General features: G+C 38.4%; 1 protein-coding gene across 6 annotated transcripts in view; it reads left to right on the top strand.

The window, feature by feature from the left end:
- The first annotated feature begins 2,273 nt into the window (after window positions 1-2,273).
- Window positions 2,274-21,269, top strand: part of KLF12 (KLF transcription factor 12) — a 412,532-nt gene continuing 393,536 nt past the window's right edge. For 3 of the 6 annotated variants that reach the window (XM_063102266.1, XM_063102268.1, XM_063102272.1), the window contains exon 1: window positions 2,904-3,072. The gene's annotated coding sequence lies outside the window, so the exon portion shown is untranslated. The other 3 variants (XM_063102267.1, XM_063102269.1, XM_063102271.1) reach the window with 2 other exon arrangements.

A 21,269-nucleotide genomic window follows, 5' to 3' on the forward strand; every position in this document is an offset into this window, starting at 1 on the left:
TTCCTAATACTTGATGAACTTCCTTCTTTAAACCACACGCTATACAGACTCTAGATATTAACCTTGACCTACCCCTAATTCGCTTATCCCTCTGGAATGGATTCTTGCAGTTTATTTTCTATCTTTCATCATTCTATTAACATGCCTGTGGCTGTTGCCACAGGAGGGGAGCACAGTTTGCTTCACCATGTGCAGAAGCACTCGCTATAGAATATATTTATGGTCTGTCCGCCACTCAGCTCACTCCGAGAAAGAGCTGTTAGCACAAGAACTGCCACGATGACAGAATTTCTTACAGCATCCTTCCACCCTTACAGTCAAACTCACTTCCTTCGCACGCTGCCTCTCCCTGCCCCACCTAAAGGGAAACTTCACGGCGTTCTAGTAGAGGCAAGTTTTTCATTTAAATACTGCGCATGTGTTGATATTCAACCGTTTTTCAAACTTGTCTTTTTGCCTTGTTTCTGTCCGGATGCAGTGGAGTGTAAAAGGCTCCATGCCCAGGATCAGACCAGGGGGTGGGGTCCGCAGCTACTTTCCCAGGAGCAGCAACCCCACCCCAGCAACCGGCCCCTCCGCCTGCAGGTCCCCTTCCCCTTGGGGACTCCTGAGTGCCTCGCTGCACCCGTGTCTTCACACGTGGGCTTCCATCTTTCGCGCTCCCACTGCTGTCCCGTCTAAGGCTACTTGGCTTGAGGGGTGCTCCATATTTTTCAGACACTTTCAGACTTAGCTCTCCTCGGGAACCCTGAGACCAGGACTGAGCCCTCCTCTCAACCCTGTTTTGTTGCTAAGACGCCGCAGGCCCGCTGATTCATCCGGTCAGGACTAACACGGGCCTTGCCACTCCTCCTCCAGGATGGACCACCTTGGCCATTTTCCTCTTACTCAAAGTGTGACAGGAGACAGGACGCAGCTAGCAGGACACTGCCTTTGTGTTCCTTAAGAAGTGTCTGGAAAATGCCACCGTGCCACCCAAGCGTGGCAGCCGGCTCTCCTGGCTTGGTTCCTCCGCTCTCATTTCCTGTTTCGCGGCCTCTCCTGGCTCCTCTTCCCACCCCGCCTCAGCCCACAGGACTGCACAGCTTTCTCTCCTGGAACAAACTTCCCTTCCCGGCCTTCCCACCGCCGGGGCGGGTTCCCACGCAGAGCGGGCTCGGGGGGCACGGCCGGGGCGCTCACCTAGGCTGGCGAGAAAGCGGCGCACGCCGTCCCCGGCGCTCCCCGCCCGCCCGGCCGCTTCCGTCCCGCCGCTCCCCGCCCCCCGCCGGCGCGCCGCTGACCCCGCGCCCTCGGAGCCTCCGCGGGAACCGCCGGGCCGGGCCGCGCAGCCGCCTCCTCCCTCTCCCGCCCCAGAATCCCGCGGCTCCGCTGCCCGGGCGCGGAGGCGGGGCAGGCGGGGCTGCCGGGGAGGGCATCAAGGACTCGGCTCCCGGCCGCCTGCGTCTCGGGGCTCCGCTCGGAGGCGCAGAGCAGCGGGGCCGGACTCCCTCCCCTGCCACCCCCGGGGCGCGGCCGGGGTCTGCAGTTCCCGCTTCCTGTCTGCCCCTCCCGCGACTTCGCCGGCTTTCCTAAATAAGCGGCGCGGGCAGGCGCCCCTTCCCCCCGGGTTGCGAAGCGAGAGCACGCGTCTCCGCCTCGTCCCCATTCATCCCGCCAAGGTGAAGCGCGGGGAAGGAGAGCGCCCCCGCCTCGCCCGCCACGCGCGTCGCTCCCGAACCCCCACAGTCATCCTCCTCGCCCAGCCCTGACCCCTGCCCGGACCCCATTGTTGGCCGGCGCGGGCGATGCCAGGCACCCGGGGGCGGGCCCCGCAGCCTCGGCCGTCCGTCCGCGCCGACTCCGCCCACACCTTTCCAAGTTCGCTGGCGGGTGAGCCGCGGGGATAGCTCGGGCGCCGGGCCCCCCTCCTCGCGCGCCTCCCGCCGAGCGGGAGCGGGGAGGGGGCGGGGGGCCGAGCGGGCTGCGCGCTTTATTTGTCTCCGAATTCTCTTGCTAAGGCTGCCTGGCGCGCTCTGACACAAAAGAGGGGACTTTCTCGCCGATCGGCGAGTTGCCATCTCGGGGGGGGGGTCCCTCCCGCTGCGCGCCCCCCCTCGGCCAGAGGCTCCCAAAGCTCCGCTGGCCATGTGTAGGTTATTTTGGGTGCCGCAGCAAGGTGGTGCAGGTGAAAGGGAAGCGCGGCCGAGGCCCGGGGCTGAGGGGCGGGGCCGGGGGTGGGGCGGGGTGGGGCGGGTGGAGGCTCCGCGGACCCACCCCCCAGCCCGGCCGCCGGGGCGGCGAGGCAAGGGCCGGGCGGTGGGTGTTGCCTTCTACCTCTGCGAGCGGGGTGGGGTTAGTTTCCCACAGGGGATTTCAACCATCACACTCAGATCCCGCCTCCTAATCCTCGGGCGGAGCGGCTCGGGGGCCCCATTTTATGGCAATAAAGCGACTTAGCGCCTGCTGAGCGAGCCCCTCCCCGCCGCCGCCCCCGCCCTCGGCCCCACCCCAGGGCTCGCCCGCAGCGGCGGGGCTTTGTTTCTGGGGAGGAGGACCCGGAGCTCTTTTGTTTGGGGGTTTGGTGTTTTCACCCCCCCCAACCTCACCCCACCCCGCCCCGCCCCACCCCCCGCGCCTCTCCGGTTTCCTGAGCTGCGGGCTGCAAGGCAGGAGAAGCGGCGTCTAGCAACCCCCTCGGCTGGGCCCCGGGGTAATTCGATGCGGGCCTGGCGAGGCTCCCCACGCTAGACCGGGGCTCGCGTCTCGGCAGCCTCCACCCACCGGCCCACCCTACATTTAGCGCATCATGTGATCCTGGTAAGTCATTTGCAAGTACAACAGTTCCCTGGGTTGCCCCCCATTCATTTCCTGAGAACTGCAGAGAGCAGCTGAGAGGCTCTGCTTGTGCGTGTGAGTGTGCGCGGGTGACGCCGTGTGTGTGTGTGTGTGTGTGTGTGTGTGTGTGTGCGCGCCAGAGAGTGAGTGTGTGCGCGCGCGCGTGTGTGAGAGAGAAAGGGAGAGAGAGAGATAGAGGGGGACTCTGTGTGAGGGAAAGAAAACAATTTCTCCTGCTCTGCAGCTTCTGTTCAGGTCTGTGCCGATTCCGTTTCTTATCAAAATAAACAACCCCCTCCTTTCTCTCTCGCTCTTTTTTTTTTTTTTTTTTTTGCCATCCCAAATCAGACCGTCTATCTCTTAACATGTTTTCTTTTCCTTCTGTCATCTGCTCAAGTTAAATCATTTTGGTTGGTCTGTGTTCTTAAAGGGGGAAAGTGTTGGGAAGCGGAGGGGGCCGCGGAAGGGCGATGCTGTGCCAAGCAAGTAACGTCGGTCGGATTCGTGGAAAAGAAAGGAGGAGGTTTCTTTTTCCCCCTCCCCTAATTTTTAAAAAAAATAACTTATCAAGTAACGTGAATTAAGCAAATGTTTTTCTAGCCCTAGTGGGATTATTGGTTGCAGTGTTTGCCTGACAGTTGCCAAGAATGAGAAATAAAGCCCCAGGGCTGAATTGGGGGGGTGGGGATGGGGGCTCACGGAAGTAGCTGGCCCCCAGGAATAGCGCGGTGCGATGAATAGCTGTCGCACCGGGGCCGTGTGGGCTGTGTGCGCGCTGGAGAGAGTGGAGGGGAAGGGGTTAAGGCGGCGATGACACCGCTGGCATGAATAGTGGTCCTGGTGCTACATTCATTATTGTCTGTGGTCGTAATGATGTGTAACTGTCACTTGCTACAGTGCCTGGTCCATGGAAGTAGCCAGGGGCTGGCCCGTGGCTGTTATTTTCAATTACTGGGGCCCTGGCCGGAGTTGACAAGGGGCAACTTTGCACGTCCACCCGGGCCGGGAAGCCCGCGGAGCCGGCCTGGGAGCCACTTCTTGCCTTGCAAGCTCGCTCTGAGGGCTCGGACTTGACCTCCGCGACATTAGTTGGTGTTCGTGTTAGATGCTCCCGTACGGGGAGAATCAATCCTGCTTTTGTTGTGTAGAGAACTGCCAACTACAACTTTGAAAACTTTTATCTTTGGGGAAAAGGGTGGGGTGCACTCAACAGTTTTGTTTCGAAGTGCATTTGAGGCAAATGCTTGGTAAAAGTACCCATTCCTTTGTTATATGCCCTGCAGCTTCCCAACCCCCTTCACCCTGCTCCTCGAGTTTTGCATGCTTTAATAGTAATAGCCTTAATTCAGCTGATAAAAGCTGACTGTGTTGAGTTAAAGACTATTAGTACAACGGAATGTGTAATCTGAATAAACAGTTTGTGTGGTTAATATTGTCAGCTCTCTAATTTAACTGTACAGATGGCTTAAGTATCGTTTTATATGGATTGTTTTAAATAATTCCACTGGCTAATAGAATTCTCGGCCGAACACTCGGATATTTTATTTTAAATCAGCATTAATATTCTGTTTCCCTGTAACACCAGAGACGAGCAGCTCTATTTACATGTAGTGCATGTGCATCTAGTTGCTTCGGTCGACATCTGCCAATCAAATACACGTCATTCTGCAAATCCACCTAGACGCCTTCATGCCCTTTTCTTAGTGGAGGATAGAGTTGTTTAGATAAGTAAATGCTTTGAAATAAATTTGGTGGCTTTTAGCAAGCAGCAGCTTGTGATGGGAATAGGAGTGGTCACTTAGAAAAGTGGGTGCCTAACATCTTCTAAGAAACGCTTTTAGAATTTGTATTTAATTAAAAGTGGAACACCCCCCACCCACCCCTCGCCAAAAGGCAAAAAGGCTAGTTGCGCTATTCGCACACCTCATTCATATGTTGTTTACAGTTTTTAAAACTGGTAGAAATTGGTTACGTTAGAAGGGTATACTTTTAGACTAAAAATGTTTTTATTGTAGAATTTTAGTAGAAATAGGATGTTGAAGGACAAACATTTCAGTTGCATAAATTACATCTTTATCGCTGCAGCCTGTTCAGGCTTGATAGTAGAAGATTGAGTATGTTAAGCTCCTTTGAGTTGGGGAGGCAGCAATACGAACATATAAGAATTGGCAGAAATTTGTGATGTACTTTTAGGAAAGAGGCTTATTATTGTATCAATTCATAAGTATTGTGAAATATACTTAAACTGGTAAAATTTGGGATGTTTTTACATAAAATTTTCGTAATTTATGAATTAAAACTATAACTAAATTAGCTGTGTCAGGTAAAGCAAAACATGAGGGGTTTGTTTATTTTTGCAATCCTTCGGCTATTTATGACTTAATAATGCATATTTAAAAGAAACTTCAGTCAGCTAAACTTTATGTTGGAATGCTTTTTATTACTGTGTATTGAATGAAAATTGTGGTAATGATCCTTTCATATTTTTCCACTCTGGAAAGTTCCTTTTCAATAAATGAATGTCATTTGGGAGGAAATGGTCCTGGTATAGCATCTGAGACCTTGACCTTAGCAACTCTTGGCTGGTGGTGGTTTACTACAGCTGCAGCCTATGTGTGCACCACCAGGGAAGGGACTGCAAACACTAGTGTGTGCACTCTCCCCAGGCCAAGGGGAGAACAAATCAGGATGCTTGACGTTCATTCCTAAGAGCATGCATCAGGCTGATAATACCCACAGTGTTCTGGTCATTTAAAAAAAAAAATGTTGCTCAGGGATTTCTTCCTAACCTCCTATGAAGGGAAGCATGAACTTTAACAGCCTCAGAGTGAGTTTTAGATGATATATACGAAGCAGGCTGTTATCAACTTAATGAAATAATTTGGTCTTAAATATATGTGTGTTTTACTTCTGTGAAGACAACTTAAGTGCTTAGGCCTCCACGCCGATGCTGAGGGCATCTTGAATTCAGGCCAGTGTTGGTTAGTCTAGAGTTTTGAGTAACCTTACCCAGTGAGGTGATATTGTTAACTAGTTGAACATATAAAGATCTGGATCTGTCATACAAAATGGAAAGCATGGAATTTCATATTTATGCAAACTAAGTAACATTAGAATAATCACAATTTGTGGGTCAAATGGTTCGTTTTCTTTTATAGTGAGAAAAACAAACCTAGAATGTCAAGTTTGTAAATTTTGCTGTGGATAGTTTGTGTATTAATACAAGATAGTTGCACAATACTAGTAATGGAACAGACTCATTTGAAAAGTTATTTTGTTTTCGTGTAAATAAGTTTACCCACTTGTGCTTTCATGTTGATTAATGAACAAGAGCTAAAAATCTCAAGTTTTATTCAAAATCGACACCATCGTTATCTTTTTTGTTTAGAAAACAACTTTCATTTTTGTAAATAATTTCTGAAATAGGTTGCAGTTGTTTAGCTATGTTATTTACGTTTTGAAAATAGCATATGAGAGTAGAGTGAAAATATCTATTTTTGCCCAGTGTTCGTTTATTTTCCTTTTTTAATTCAAACTTATTTTTCAGCCTACAAGTTACACTCTTAAAAACTGAAAGCTGTGTGTACGAAATGTAAGGGTAAAAATATTAAAATTAAATCACCTGCAACACCCTAAGACCACAGCTTTAACTCACCTACCACAACCACTCCTCCCAAAAGTAAAATGCAAGTAACAGATGGGCTTTGCCCTTTGCCCAGAAGGTCAGCAGCCTTAGGCTCTGTCAGACCTGCCTGGTTTCTAGATCCTAGGCCCAGCTGGAGAGCTGTCTGACTTCAAGAGCCAGAATTCATTTTCAGGGCCTAGACCAGCCACACCCCGTCTGATGTCAGCTATTGAATTCTTGTGGTAGAGAACACATGCTGTGGATTAAATGGTTACTTTCTCTCTATATTTTCAGTAATTATGTTACAAAAGGATTTTTCGGTTTTGGGTGTTTATTGTCATAAAGTGGCTACTTGAGTAGTCATATTGCTCTATAAGAATTTGTTTTGTTCTGGCCATAGATTACAGGATATTCACCAAAGAATTCTGCTCTGGTATGATGTGTCTTCCTGGTTTGTTTTTGTTTGTTTGTTTTGTTTTTTCAACTTGAAGTCATACTTTTCTTTTGTTGCTAATCTCATAGCTTATATTTTAAAATATTTATTACTGTAATGACTGGTCCAAGAGTATTGCTATCTAGGGAGTAGTAGAAAGCTCTTGCAGCTGTATTGCTGCATGGAAGGTGAGAAGGAAAAAAAATGAGATCTTTAGGATAGTTTTCCCACCCCCTTCAAAGGCTACGGAAACTGTCGTGATTACTACCTCCTGGCTCTGACAGCCAGGAATTTCGTCCCAAGTGTGACATTCACAATGCTTTTCAGTGTATATGGCTTTTCACAGTAAATCCTGGCATGATGTGTATGTATGTACTATGTATACATATATATTCACTACTTTGTGTGTATATATGTATTATATATTTAGTATTTATATTTATGCATGTGTGTTTTTACATTCTCTAGCTTATATTGGTATATACATACTCCTCTAACCATACACATTTTGACCAAGAATTATAGTAAAAAGGCACACACACACGTGTATACAAAAGGGGAAAAACAGTCATTTTTTTCAGATTCTGTGTTTAGTATTGCTATTCGCATTTTGAGGTTAATAAGCTAATTCATATGAAATATGAAAACAACCTTGCCTCAAAGAAAATAAACCTAAATGGCAACCAAGATAAAGCATTGTAAAAAAAAAAAAAAAAAAAAGTAAAAAAAAAAATAAATAAAAAATAAAGAAAACCTTTATTCATTTCATAATCAGGTGTCCTCTATGATTATACATCCTGGAATCAACTAAATTCAGTGGCAGAAATATCTCAGTCTGAGTCTGGCTCTCTTGCTTACTAACTTTGGATGACCTTGGTCAGATTTCTTAACCTCTCCAAGTCTATAAAATGGGAAAAATAGTATGTAGTATACAGGGCTGTGGTGAGAGTTAAGTGAGGTACTGTGGGTACAAGTCACTGTGTAAACTGTAAAGTACTGGTGTGGTAACTGATTTGACAGGAAAACCACTCCCTCCCTCCCCCAACCTCCCCATCCTGCTCCCCTTCCCAAAAGGGATGAACTTTCCAGATTCTCAAAGTGAGCATATAAATTACACTTATGGAGACGGAATTTCTGAGTGTGGGTAGAAAACTTCTGGCAGTCAAAGGTCATGAATTCCATTCCTGTCTCACCAGAGATTTGCTCTGTGACCTTGAGAGAGTCACTCTTAAAAAGTTTTAATGTAGCTGGTATAAAAGTTCTTATTACCATTGTTATAACGTGGGTGAAGTATCTCAGTTTTTCAAAAGGAAAGAAATACATAAAAATGTAGTTCACATGATCATTGATAGAAAACCGAGAATAAAGATCAACAATGATTATTTAGAGATTGAAAACCTGCAGGCTACTTCTTTAATGAGTCCACTGAAGCTTCTATCAACTGGTCATTAAAAATGCCCTTAATTTTTTTTATAGAATCGTTAAATTTGTGATGTACTTTAATTTAGAACAGTATATTAAACTGCAAATCCCCAGTTAAGCCAAGATTCTGTTGATTAAGCTATGCCTGATTTATGGCTTAAAGTCACTTGGCTAGGCTCAAAAGTTGTTGCAACACAACATATGTTGTTCTTGACTAATATACTAAGTGTACAATAAAGAAAGGTAGTGATAGGGATCTTTCATGTTTATTTGAAAATTTACTGAATGCATATTTATAGTCACGCATTTTTCCACCATGTACATTTCATTGCACATACGAATTTGGGAAAATTAAGAACAATATTAGTTTACATGATTACTCCCCAGCTGCATTTTCTCCAGTTAAAACAAGAAAATTTTTTTCTCACACTCTGCCTAAGCACTATATTCTTGAAAGAGCAAAGAAACAGACTCAAACTCATCAATGTAACTCACATACTTTCCATGTCACAGGTAAGTACAACTTGCCTGATTCCTGTTCATGTTACAGCTGTCATTGTAAACATCAACATCACTTTCTGTGGGACTCTTATTTGTCATCCTCTGCTATAAGAATCTGCCAGATTCCAGTCTGTATTCTCTGGCCCCATAGCACACAGTATTTCTTTTGGTGTTAATTGCTTGTTGATTTGTATTGTTCCCTCCCAGTAATAAGCTCCTTGAGAGCAGCAAATTAATCTTCTTCCTTAGTTAACTTATTGGATCCAATGCAGTGCCTAACACAGTGCCTGATATATAGTAAGTGTGCTAAAATACTCATTGAAAGAACAAATTGAGAAATAGTCACTATGCAGTCTGTGTGACTGTCCTTTCAATAGCTAAAAGCCACTATCATGGTCTTCCTAAGTCATCCATCTCTAGCTAAATATATTCAACTCTATCTGCCATTCCCCAATTCATCATATTTTCCTGAAAAATTTTTGTTGTTCTTGCAAAAATAAGCCTTGTAACAGAATCAAACACTGCTGGATTTGAAACATCAAACTAACCAGTTTTTAGGTATCCAACTGGGCGTTAATTCTCCAAGTCTCAGTTTAATCATTGGTAAGTAAAAACAAAAACAAGAACCAGTAACGTCAACGTTGCAGAATGGTTTTAAAGATTAAAATGCGTGTAAAGCATCAAGTATAGAACTTTGTACATATAGAACTTTTCAGCTACACAATGAATTAGCTACTCTTTATTGTGCAGCTACTATAATGCAGATATTAGGCACTGGGCTTTTCATGTGTTACCTTATTTAATATATACTCTTTAGTAAACGGGTACTGGTAGCCCTTAGCTTTTGTGTAGTTCACTTTCAGATAATTGGCACATGGAATACTGTATGTGGTAACCCCTAAAGTGCCTTTTGTGCACTGCATTTTGACCTATGAGCATCATTTGGTGAATGCATTTTTTTGAGCTACTGTGTGATGGTGCTGTCTTGCCAAGTAACAGGCCCCCTTCCCCTTTGACTTTGCCACTTTTGGCAATAATTTCAAAAATTATTTGAAAATTTTATTGCTTTTAACCTTTCTTATTTTAACAAAATGAATAGACAAAAGGGGAAAATGGAAGTTCTGCTTCTAGTTATGAGAAACAAGTTTTATTACCTTGATATACAATTCAGGCAGTAATCATTAGGTGTGTTGAAAATGGTGAATCTTTATTGAAAGTGCTTAATGGAGTTAATCTGATGAATTGTGAAAAATAATAAAATTACATACATGCAAAATGCTATACAGATATTTTAATGACTATTTAATAGATTTATTTAATTACAGATTTTGTATATTTCCTTTTATCAGTGGGAATAGTTTGCCTTTAAAATATGTCTGATCCTTTGACTTTTATGTATTTGAGTTTAGTACAAGTTTTTAGGAATGCATTACATATAAAAATATGAGATTCCTTTATTTTACACACATTAATATTTGTATCATATAATATATATCATATGTTTATCATATATATCAGACAATATGCTATGTATCATATATCATATGATAATATAACACATATAGTACATAAATACTATGTGTATTATTTCTCTTTTACAATATGAACTATATTATGATTTCTATTTTATAAGTGTGGAAACTGATTTTCAGCTAAGTTAAGTATTGTAATCATGGGCAATAGCCAGTTAGCTTTGAAGCAGAGATTTGAACCCTAGAAATCCCTTTTAACTTTCCCTTTGTGTTACTCTCATCTCCCTTCAGCATTACATATAATATCCCCTACTTATCCTTGTAGAATAGAGTGAAAGTGGGAGTATTATACAAAGAAATGTTGTTTACAGGCTGTATTATTTTATTAATTATTGATTATATTGACATACTACACTTACTAGAATATATTCATTACAACGTTTACTTCAACACAGAAGCCAATTCTGTGTTTGCTGATATGTTTGCTCACGTATATACTAAAATTATGAGACCTAATCCAAAAAGTTATTTTAGAAGGAAACTGCTGCAGGATGTTCCATGATAGTGGTAATAGTAGACCAATAAATTCTGGCTAATGTCCATTCTGCTACTGGATAAAGCTGTTAAAGTTGGAGGCATAATAAAAGTAATAAAAACTATTATCTTTATAAAAAGTGCTTCATTTACCCATTTGACCTATACTTTTTTAGCTCCTTCTATGTACAAGGATACTTCACAAAGTTCATGGAGAAATAGAATTAAAAAGTAATAGGAATCTTTCCAGGAACTTTTTAAAGTACCCTCATATAAGGAACTACATGTGAAAATGGGTAGGACTTTATCATTAATGGGCTGGAAATCAAGAAGAGGAGGTTAGACTTATGTAGGAAATTATAGTACAAAGTAAGTTGTGATAAGTGAACCAAGTGCTGTTAGTTGCTTAAACAAAGCACATGGGAAAACATTGTTTCTATCTGGGAAATCAACGATTTCAAAATTTTAGTAGATATACAGCAAAGATCCAAACTTCTTATGGAAGAAGTTTGCTTTTCTATAGAAAAGAAGAAGCAAACCTGCAAATGGATGAATGAAAATTAAAAACATATTTTGGCAGCTGTGGTGATTTCCCACCCACTTTTTCTGTTATCTTTTAAAGCTAATAGCTGTATGGAGTTTTGGCAAACTTCTATCATTTACTGTATCACCAGAAAATTTTCTTTTCCAAAAATAGATCTTAGGATGTTCTTGGCCAGTAGGGCATAAATGAGTTTAGAGAAGGCTTATTTGGGCTATAAAAGCAAACCAAAAGTAATAATGAGGATTGATTAATACAATTTAAATAATCACACTTTACATGAAGCTATCTAATGAAGTTCTTTCATATTGTTGAAGGGATCTGATGTATATTATTTTATTTTTACATGATATGAATTTTAGCCTTCACCAAAAAAATTTAAAATGTAGGAGTAAGAATTTTTATAAGATAAGAACAATAGATGGAAAAACAAATTGCAGTTAACTATGACCTGCTATAAAATTTATCAGAGGTGTTGCTCGAAGGGATATTTGGAAAGAAACTTTAAAGCGGGTGGATATTTCAAGCTTTAAAGGTGGAAGTCATCTTTGGAATGTGCATTAGCTCTTCTGCTTTAGGTATAAATACAGGAAACTTCATCAAGACACAAAATATTTCATTTAGAGAGATATGTAATAGGAGAGAAATGAACTCTTAATGAGTCTATAAAAAGGATTCATTCTTATTGTATACTGAGCACTCCATTGAGTATGATGGGACAGTACCAAGGTCCTAGGCTGAAGCAGTTAGTTACCTTGTGTTTCATTTATAAATACCTTGGTAATTAAGACAATATAGAATACTTGAGTATTGGGCTAACACAAAAATTGCTTAGTGCTTGGTGGTTTACAGTGTAGTTTTAGTTTCATCCTGACAGTCTGATAACAGATTGGATACATGTTACCCATTTTATTAATGAGTATTAAAGTCAACAGGGGGTAAAATAACTAGAAGGTGGCAAAGTCAGAACTAGAACCTTGACTGGCAACATCATTGAATTTTTTTTTTTTTCATTTCATCCTACTGCTGTCTTTCTAACTTCCATTTAGTCCTAAGCTAAAACTTTGAAAGTCCCCATTGCATAAAAGAGGTGCTACCTTCTAGCATCTAGCTCCTATTAGATGTTCAGTGAATATTATTGGATGATGTCTCAGTCGTTAGGCTGCTATAACAAATACCTTAGACTGGGAATTATAAACAATAGAATTTTATTGTTCACAGTTCTGGAGTCTGGGAAGTTCAAGGCCGCAGCAGATTCAGCGTCTGGTGAGGACCCATTCCTCATAGGTGGCACCTTCTTGCTACGTCCTCATATGGCAGAAGGGCAGAAGAGCAAAGGAAACAAACTCCCTCAGGCGTCTTCTATAAGGAAACTAATCCTGGTGTCCCACCTCTAAGTACCAACAGGTTGGGAATCAGATTTCAACATATGAATTTGGAGGGACAAAAGCATTCAAACCATAGCAGATGAATTCTTATCTCCTTTCAAAATGCACGTTTCAAAATGAGAGATCAACCCAATCAACCCTGGAAGATTAGCAACATCCGAATTCTTTGAAGAAAATTAGGGAGATGGTTCATCACTTACTATGTGCCAGGGCTTGTGCTAGGTGCTGAGAATACAGAGGGAAATAAAATGTGGCTCTGTTAAAGTATAGGGAGATCAAGAAAGAAGCAGTGTAGTTAAGTCCAAAGGAAGGGTTAAGCTAGTATATTTGGTTTAGTTTATTTTCTTCATTTAGATCTTTAATGTGCCCCCCCCCAAAAAAAACAACCTAGATATTTTTAGATTTATGCTTTAGTCTCTTTTTTAGTACTTTTAATCTTATCAGAAAATCTTTTTTCCATTTATGCATGTGCATTTCAAAGTTTTCTTTCAAAAAATGTTTTGCATATTCATTGAGCATCAGATGTGTATGATACATTTTAAAGGTATTATGTAATGTTTCTGATCAACTCAGGTATCTGGTTTTTAAAGGTGAATATATTTTTACTTTTATGAATCTTCAGTTTTTCAAAGTAATATCACTGAAAATCTGTAGGAAATTAACTGTTTTTACAGATGCTCACTTCATGGACAGTGTTTACTAGTATATCTTTCTGATAAAAGTGGGTATATTTGCATGGAGACTTTAAAATTCATTTTTTAGTGAACTTCTTTCTCTTTTATTTAGCTCCCCTTCTTCCTCCAGCCAACAATAGCATTCCACTAATCCAAACACATGTCATCAGAACTATTATGTGTCTGTTTATATTTTTATCTATGTTTGTAAGTGTTAGGAACTTGGAAACAAGGTTTTTTGGTCACTACTCACAAAAATGGTATTAATGTTTTGAAACTTTTTCATTTTTCTTTTTTTGTCCAGTATTGCCTAAGGAAAATCCTTCTATAGGATTTCTACAGCTGCTACAGCTCTAATCCATTAAAAAAAATATTGTTGCATAGTATTCCAAGGTATGATTATTCCATAGTATACTCAATCATTCATTTATTGATGGGCAATACTTAGGTTTTAGTGGCAAAAACTAGAAACAATGTTGAAATAAATATCTTTATTGCTACACCCTGAAATACTTTTCTGATAGATTCCCAGGGGTAGGATTACCCATTCAAAATTTACATGTGATTTTAGTTTTCATAAATGTTGCCACACTATTTGAAAAGGACATCACAGTTCACACTTTTACCAGCAATGCAGGCAAATACCCTTTTCCTCAAACTCTATTGGCAATAGTTGACACTTTTCTAGTCTGATAGTTGTATGGTGGTATCTCATTTTTACTTTAATTAGTATTTCCTGATTGCTAGTGACTTTGAATATCTTTTCCTATGTGTGTAGGCAAATTGGAATTGTTCTAAGAATTGCCTTTTTTGTTCTTTGTCCATTTTCTTTTTCTATTTGGTTGTTGTCCTTTGGTGTGAATTCTTTATATATTATAGCCACTAACCATCTGTCTGACATTTGCATTTCAAATAAGTTTAAAAAAAGCTGATATTTTGTCTCTTACCTGTTCAAGAGGTATCTTTTGATATATAATATTTTAAATTTTTATATAATCAATTCTTTGTTTCTCTTTCATGGTGTCCAATTTTAAGGGTTTCTTCATTGATAAAATAGACATGTAATCTACAGCTAGATTTAATTTTTCTTTCCATTTTGTTATCTTTAATCCATTTGGAATTTATTGCTGTATATGATATTAGAGAAAGGGTCCACTTTAATTTACTTTCAGATATATAACCATACCATTGTATCAGCAGCATTTTCAAGATAATATGTACTTTTCCCAGAAAATATAAATTCCAATTTATATGTCATATCTCATGTTCTTATATATTCTATAGTACCAGATTTTTTATTTTAAAAATACTTTTCTTAGGTGTTCTCAGACCTGTAATAATGTTCATATGTAAGGTATATTTTATCTATTTTTTTTAACTTCCCCTGGGCAAAAAATATATAAAAACTTTGCTGTGATTCTAATTGGTATTGCATTAGATTATACATAATCTTGAGGGAATTAACATTTTAATGTTTGTAGTGCATTGTATCACCTTGATTTAAGAATATAGATGTCCTTCAATTTGCTGATGTTTTATATTTCAAAATATTTTAATATGTTATTTGTAGTGGTCATTTCCTCTTTAAATTTATTTCTAAGTACTTTATAAGTTTTTGGCTATTTCATATCTATTGAGATAATGTGGTTTTCTTTTGATGTGCATGAATTGATTTTTGAATGTTGTACCAGACTTGCATTGGGGTGTGATGATATCTTTTCTCTTTTTGTCTTGGTCAGTATGAATAGAGGTTTATAAATTTTATTGATATTTTGAAATAACCAGCTTTTGGTTTCTTTGTTTTTTTTTTTTTTTTTCCTCTTATTTTTCTGTTTTCTAATTCATTTATTGCTGATCTTTATTTTTTTCTTTGATCTTTATTATTTTCTTCTGTTTGCCATAGTTTTAATTTGTTTTTTTTTCTAGCTTCTTAAGATGGAAGTTTAGAGTATTATTTGAGACATTTCTTCTTTTCTTATATAAGGCTATAAAGCTATAAACTTCACTCTGAGCACCGCTATTTTAAGTTTTCATTCAGTACAAAATATTTCCTAATTCTCATTGTGATTTCCTCTTTGATCCTAGATTATTTACAAATATGTTGTTTAGTATTCATACATTTGGGGATTTTGCTGATATATTTCTGTTACTGATTTCTAGTTGAATTCCTTGGTTTTTAGGAAAAAAAAATACTTTCTATGATTTAATTGTTTAAAAACTTTTGGAGATTTGTCCTTTTAGGCCAGAATATGGTCTATTTTGGTGAATGTTACATGTACAATTGAAGCCAATGTATCTTACCATTGTTGAGTGGAGCATTCCATAAATGTCAGTTTGGCTAAACTGGTTGAAAAAGTACAAGTGTTCTATGTTATTATTGATTTTTTTTGACTCCTTGTTCTTTCAGTTTTTGGGAAAGGAGTACAATTGTGAATTTGTTTAATCCTTGTTTCTGTTCTGTCAGTTTTTGCTTTATGTATTTTGAAGCTCTGTTATTAGATGCATGCACATGTAGGATAGTTATGTTTTCTTGGTGAATTAACCTCTTTATCATTATATAGTATTCCTTTTTTTTCCCTTGTAGACAACATACAGTTGGATGTTACTTTTTAAAATACAGTTTTACCATCTCCAATTTTTATTTGGAGTATTTTGGCCATTTACATGTAATATAATTTTTATATAATTGGGTTTCTAGCTGTAACTTGCTATGTGGTTTCTATTTGTGTCATTTGTTTCTTTCTCCCATTTCCCCCCATTTCTTGCCTTCTTTGGGCTGGATTATTTTTTAGTGTTCTAGTTTATTTCCACCATTTGCTTTTTAGCTACAATGCTTTGTTTTATATTTTCAATGGTTATCTAGGGTTAACAGTATACATCAACTTCTCACAATCTACCTTCTAATAATATTTTGCTACTTTCTGTGTGCTGTCAGAATCTAGCAACAGCATACTGCTATTTTTTCCTCATTGTGCTATTTTCTTCATGTATTTTACTTATATATGTTATAAATCATTCATTTCCTAGCTACTATTTTTGATTTAAACAGTGAGTTACCTTTAAAAGACTAAAAATCAGATAAAAAAATGTGTTGCTTCATATTTAGTCACAGTTTTGCCAGTTTTAGGGTTGTTTCTTTGTTTATATATAAATTTTTATCAACTATCACATTAATTTTTCTTAAAGAAATTATCTCAGTATTTCTTATAGTGTAGGTCTACTGTCTGTGACTTTGTACAGCTTTTGCTTGTCTGAAAAAATCTATTTGCCTTTGCTTCTGAAATATTTTATCTGGGTATTGGAGTCTGGGTTGACAGTTTTCTCCCATTACTTTAAAGATGTTGCTCCATTGTCCTCTGGTTGTCATAGTTCTGAAGAGATGTCTTTTGATTTTCTTATCTCTGTTCCTCTCTATGTAATGTTTCTTTTTTTCCTCTGACTGTTTTCAGGATTTTTTTCTTTAATTTTAGTTTTTAGCAATTTTAATATATGCATATAAGTGTGTTATCATTTGTGTGATCATGCTTTGGGTTCTATAAACTATTTTATTTGTAGCTTAATATTTTTCCTAATTTTTCACAAATTTTTATTCATTATCTTTTCAAATATTCCTTCTTTCCCTTTTTTTTTTTTCTTTCTTCTTCTGGACTGTATTGATGAGAACATTAAACTGCCTGATATTGCCCCCCAGGTGTTCGATCCTCTGCATCATTTCCCCATGTATTTAACTTTTAGTCTGAGTGTTTTCTATTGATATATCCTCAAGTTTACTAATTCTTCCTGCTGTGTCTAGTTTGTTTTGAGCTTAGTGAAAATTCTTCATCTTTGGTATGAAGTTATTTCTATATAACATTTTCATATACCTTTTTAAAAGTTTCCACCCCTTTGCTGAATTTCTCTGTTTATGCATGTTGTCTACTATTTTCTCTAGATTCTTTTACATTTTAATCCTAATTATCTTAAAAGTCTTTTATAGTTTCAATGTCTATACTGTCTTGGGGTCTGATGGTATTGACTGCTTTACCTCCTGACAATGGGTAATTTTTCCTGCTTTGTTTTGTGTCTTGTAATTTTTAATTGACTACATGACATGAACAAAAAAGCATTAGAGACTGAGATAATTTTATGCTAAGATATAGACATGCCTTTTATTTTGCAAGGTGGTAGTGTCTTTGGTGGGGAGTGTGGCAAGATGAGTTAGTTTGGTCAGTAGATGTGCTGAGTTTTTACTTTGCTTATACTGTTGAACTGTTATCACACCAGAATCTTTAAATTCCTCCACAAGTGCATTACTTTTACCTTAAGACTTCTGTGAGACTTGGACTTCTCAATGTTTCTGTTATACTGTAAACTTTCAGCCAGTCCTGAACTTCAGTGACACAGGGGACCTCTCTGTATTTTTATCCTTACCCCAGCGTAACTCAGTGGGATTGTATGTGTGTGGGGGGAGGGGCCCTCAGTTATCATATACGACCTGCAGTCTTAGGCAAATTGGTGCATTTCTAAGCCTGAGTTGGGACTTGTCAGTATTCCTGTGCCTTCTCCCTATGGTAGCCCAGCTCTGCCTTATTTAATTAAGTGCAGATATTTGAGCAGGCAGATTTCTGATCCCTCCACTAGTATGGCTGACCTCTTTTCTGTTTCACTATAGGATGCTGGGCCTGGGTGTATTTTCTGCCTTACCTTACCCTGGGAGCAGATGGGCTTTACCCAGTGTTTAGTGCAGGTTGGGGTGATTTCTCTTTCTCTCTCAGTGATGCTGTTCTCTGACTGTGGAGAAGGATAGGCAGAGCGTCTCCTGACTCTCCCAGTGACAGATATCTTCCTCTCATCTTCTAACAGCTATCTAACTTTGTCTGGAAGGATCAGGAGTATTTACTGTTTCAGTTTCTGTAGCATATGGCTTTGTTTCATTTAATAGTAGTGTCTGGGATGGGGCCAGTTTCTGCACTTCTGCCCAAGTGGTTGCTAACCCTTACTGGCATGCCAGCACTTCCAAGGGTCTCCTGTTCCTTTCCCTATCTTTTTTCATAGCGCTTGGAGGATGCTTTTGCAAAGACTGGGTAAGTGACTGTGGACTGTTCTTGCACCTGGGGCTTTCTGGGATACTAAGTTTTTTTGCTTGCCTACCTTCAGTCTTTAAGAATTTGTTAATTTTAGGGTTTGTTTTTTTCAAATTTGCTTTTTAAATTTAGAAAAGTTTTTTTACTTAAACCACATAACAAAATTTGCGATCTTAATCATTTTTGGTATACAGTTCAGTAATGTCAGTATATTCACATTGTTGTGCAACAGGTCTCTAGAACTTTTGTATCTTGCAAGATTGAAACTATACCCACTGATCACCAACTCCTCATTTTCCCCTCCCCTAATCCTTTAGCAGCTTACCATTCTACTTTCTGTTTCTTGTCTGTATTTATGCCTATTCACTCTTCTTCCATTATCTTAGCCAAAGGCAGTATCCTTTTTCTCTATGATGGAGCCTGTTACTCACTGCAATCTAGTTCACCTGGCTGCTGTGAGACTTCAACCCTTTGGGCTCAGAAACTGTGATTTTGTAGGGTCTTCATCATGTAAGTATTTTCTTTGTATACCTATTTCTATTAAATGTCTTAGTTTTTTTGAATACCATTGAATTTTATTGTAGGTACTTTTTTATCTACTGATAAATCTTTTTTTTCTCTCTTTTAGTTGACAGTTGTAAAGGATTGTATTTAAGGATTTGTTGGCATTGAACTATCCTTGTATTATGGAGCAAACCTTGCTTTTTCATCATTTGTTATTTTCATGTTAGGTTGCTTGTTCTCTTTGCTAAATTGGAATATTTAGACTATACATCTATATTCACAAGTGGAATTGATCTGTGTTTCTCTTGCTGCTATATTAGATTTTGTATAAACATTTGGGTGGCTACCTAAATGAATCAAGAAAATACTCATCTTTTCATGAGCTGTAATCATGAACTCCTGCTTCCTTAATGTCTAGTACTGAGGTGTCAATCATTGGATCATGGTTTTACTACTTTTTTTCCAGTAGTAGATACTTAATTTCTTTAGCAATCTCTTCTGTGTATATGTCCATTAAAGTTTTCAGTTTCTTCTTGGGTCAAGTTTTGGCTAGGAAATTGCCTATTTGCTTTAGGCTATTAATTTTTTGACCTCAGGATAACATGTAGTATTCTCTAATACATAATTATGTTTCTACTGTAAAACATATACATCTTCTTCCTTATATCTAATATTATTAATTTCTTACTGTTCTTTTTTCCCTTAAATATTCCACAAGCTACTTTGCTATTTTCTTTTTATTTTTTAAAAAACTTCTTTGATTCATTCATCATTTCTACCCTGTTTTCCCCCTTGTTTTCTCTTTCGTGACTTTTAGCTTATATTTTTTATTAATCCTTTGCCCTTTTCTTTTACTGCTTTTTCTTAGTTCTTTTAAAAAAAGACTTCTTTAACTATGAGAGCATTAAAGTTAGAAATATTGCTCTGAACATGTCCTTTTTAATATACTATATGCTCATATTTAGAAATTGTAACTTGTGAAATGTTCTTATTTTTAAATCATGGTCTTGTAATAGCTAAGTATGTTATTTATTGTATGGAATTTATACAGAGATTTTAATGAAGGTATCTTCTCTCAGAAATGTGATGTTCCATTTTTTTTATCTTTTATATTGTTTATTGATTTGTTTTAAATTAAATTATTCTATGTTCTAATTTATATTCTGTTAGATTTATTAATTTAAAATGTGGTGTGTTGAGCTCTACATTTTGATCCCATTTTTTATTATACTGTCATTAAATTTTCCAAATTTTTTATATTTTTTAAATTGTGGTAAAGTATACGTAACATAAAATTTGTCACTGTAACTATTTTTAGGTCTACAGTTTAGTAGCGCTAGTATATTCACATTGTTGTGCAGCAGATTGGCCATTTATATGTGTTCTTTGGAGAAATGTCTATTCAAGTCCTTTGCCCATTTCTTGTTTTTGATGAATTGTAGGAGTTTTGTGTATTTTCTGGATGTTAACTTCTTGTCAGATACACGATTTGCAGATATTTTCTCCCATTCCATGGGTTGTCATTTTACTTTATTCAGTGTCCTTTGGTGTTTTTACTATTGATATAGTCCAATTTATTTACTTTTTTGTTGTTGCTTGTGCTTTTGGTGTCATATCCAAGAAATTGTTGTCAAATCTAATGTCATGAATTTTTTCTCCTGTGTTTTGTTCTAAATGTTTTATAGTTTTATCTCATCAAATTATTGTTATCTCTTACTTTGTACATTTACCTGTGTATTGTTTGTCACATTCTAGGGCACTTCAAAAAGGTCGTGGAAAAATTTGCGTCATTTTTTAGTTCTATTTTTCCATGAACTCTTTGAAATACCCTTGTGTAACTGCATGTCTCATTCTTTATTAAAATTGTACCATTTTTGGATTGAATACCTTTGAAATTAAATTCATCCCAGACTGATTAATATTGCCATTTTTTTTTTTGATGGGGAGTTTGAATATACCTGATTTTACTATACCAATCTACTTTTTATTCTGTCATCCACTTTCCTTTTTAATATGTTTGTTTTTAATATGCAGTTTTTCTTCTCTCTGAGTATCTGTTTTTTCTTTTAACTCATTTTATCTCTGCTTTTAATAGTCACATTAACATAATAATAAGCATACCTGTGTCTTTGTTTTTCTTAATTATGATTTTTGAAATTAGTCATTTCTTCTTCAAGCTTTTGCTTACTTTTGCTAATTCAATCACATTGATATTTATTTCTTTTTATTTTCTACTTTACTGCCACCGATTTGGAAGATACTCTGGACTGTGCTGTGTGACTAATGGTGCACTAC

The sequence above is a fragment of the Cynocephalus volans genome, chromosome 7 (assembly GCF_027409185.1).
Source record: "Cynocephalus volans isolate mCynVol1 chromosome 7, mCynVol1.pri, whole genome shotgun sequence".
NCBI lineage: Eukaryota > Metazoa > Chordata > Mammalia > Dermoptera > Cynocephalidae > Cynocephalus > Cynocephalus volans.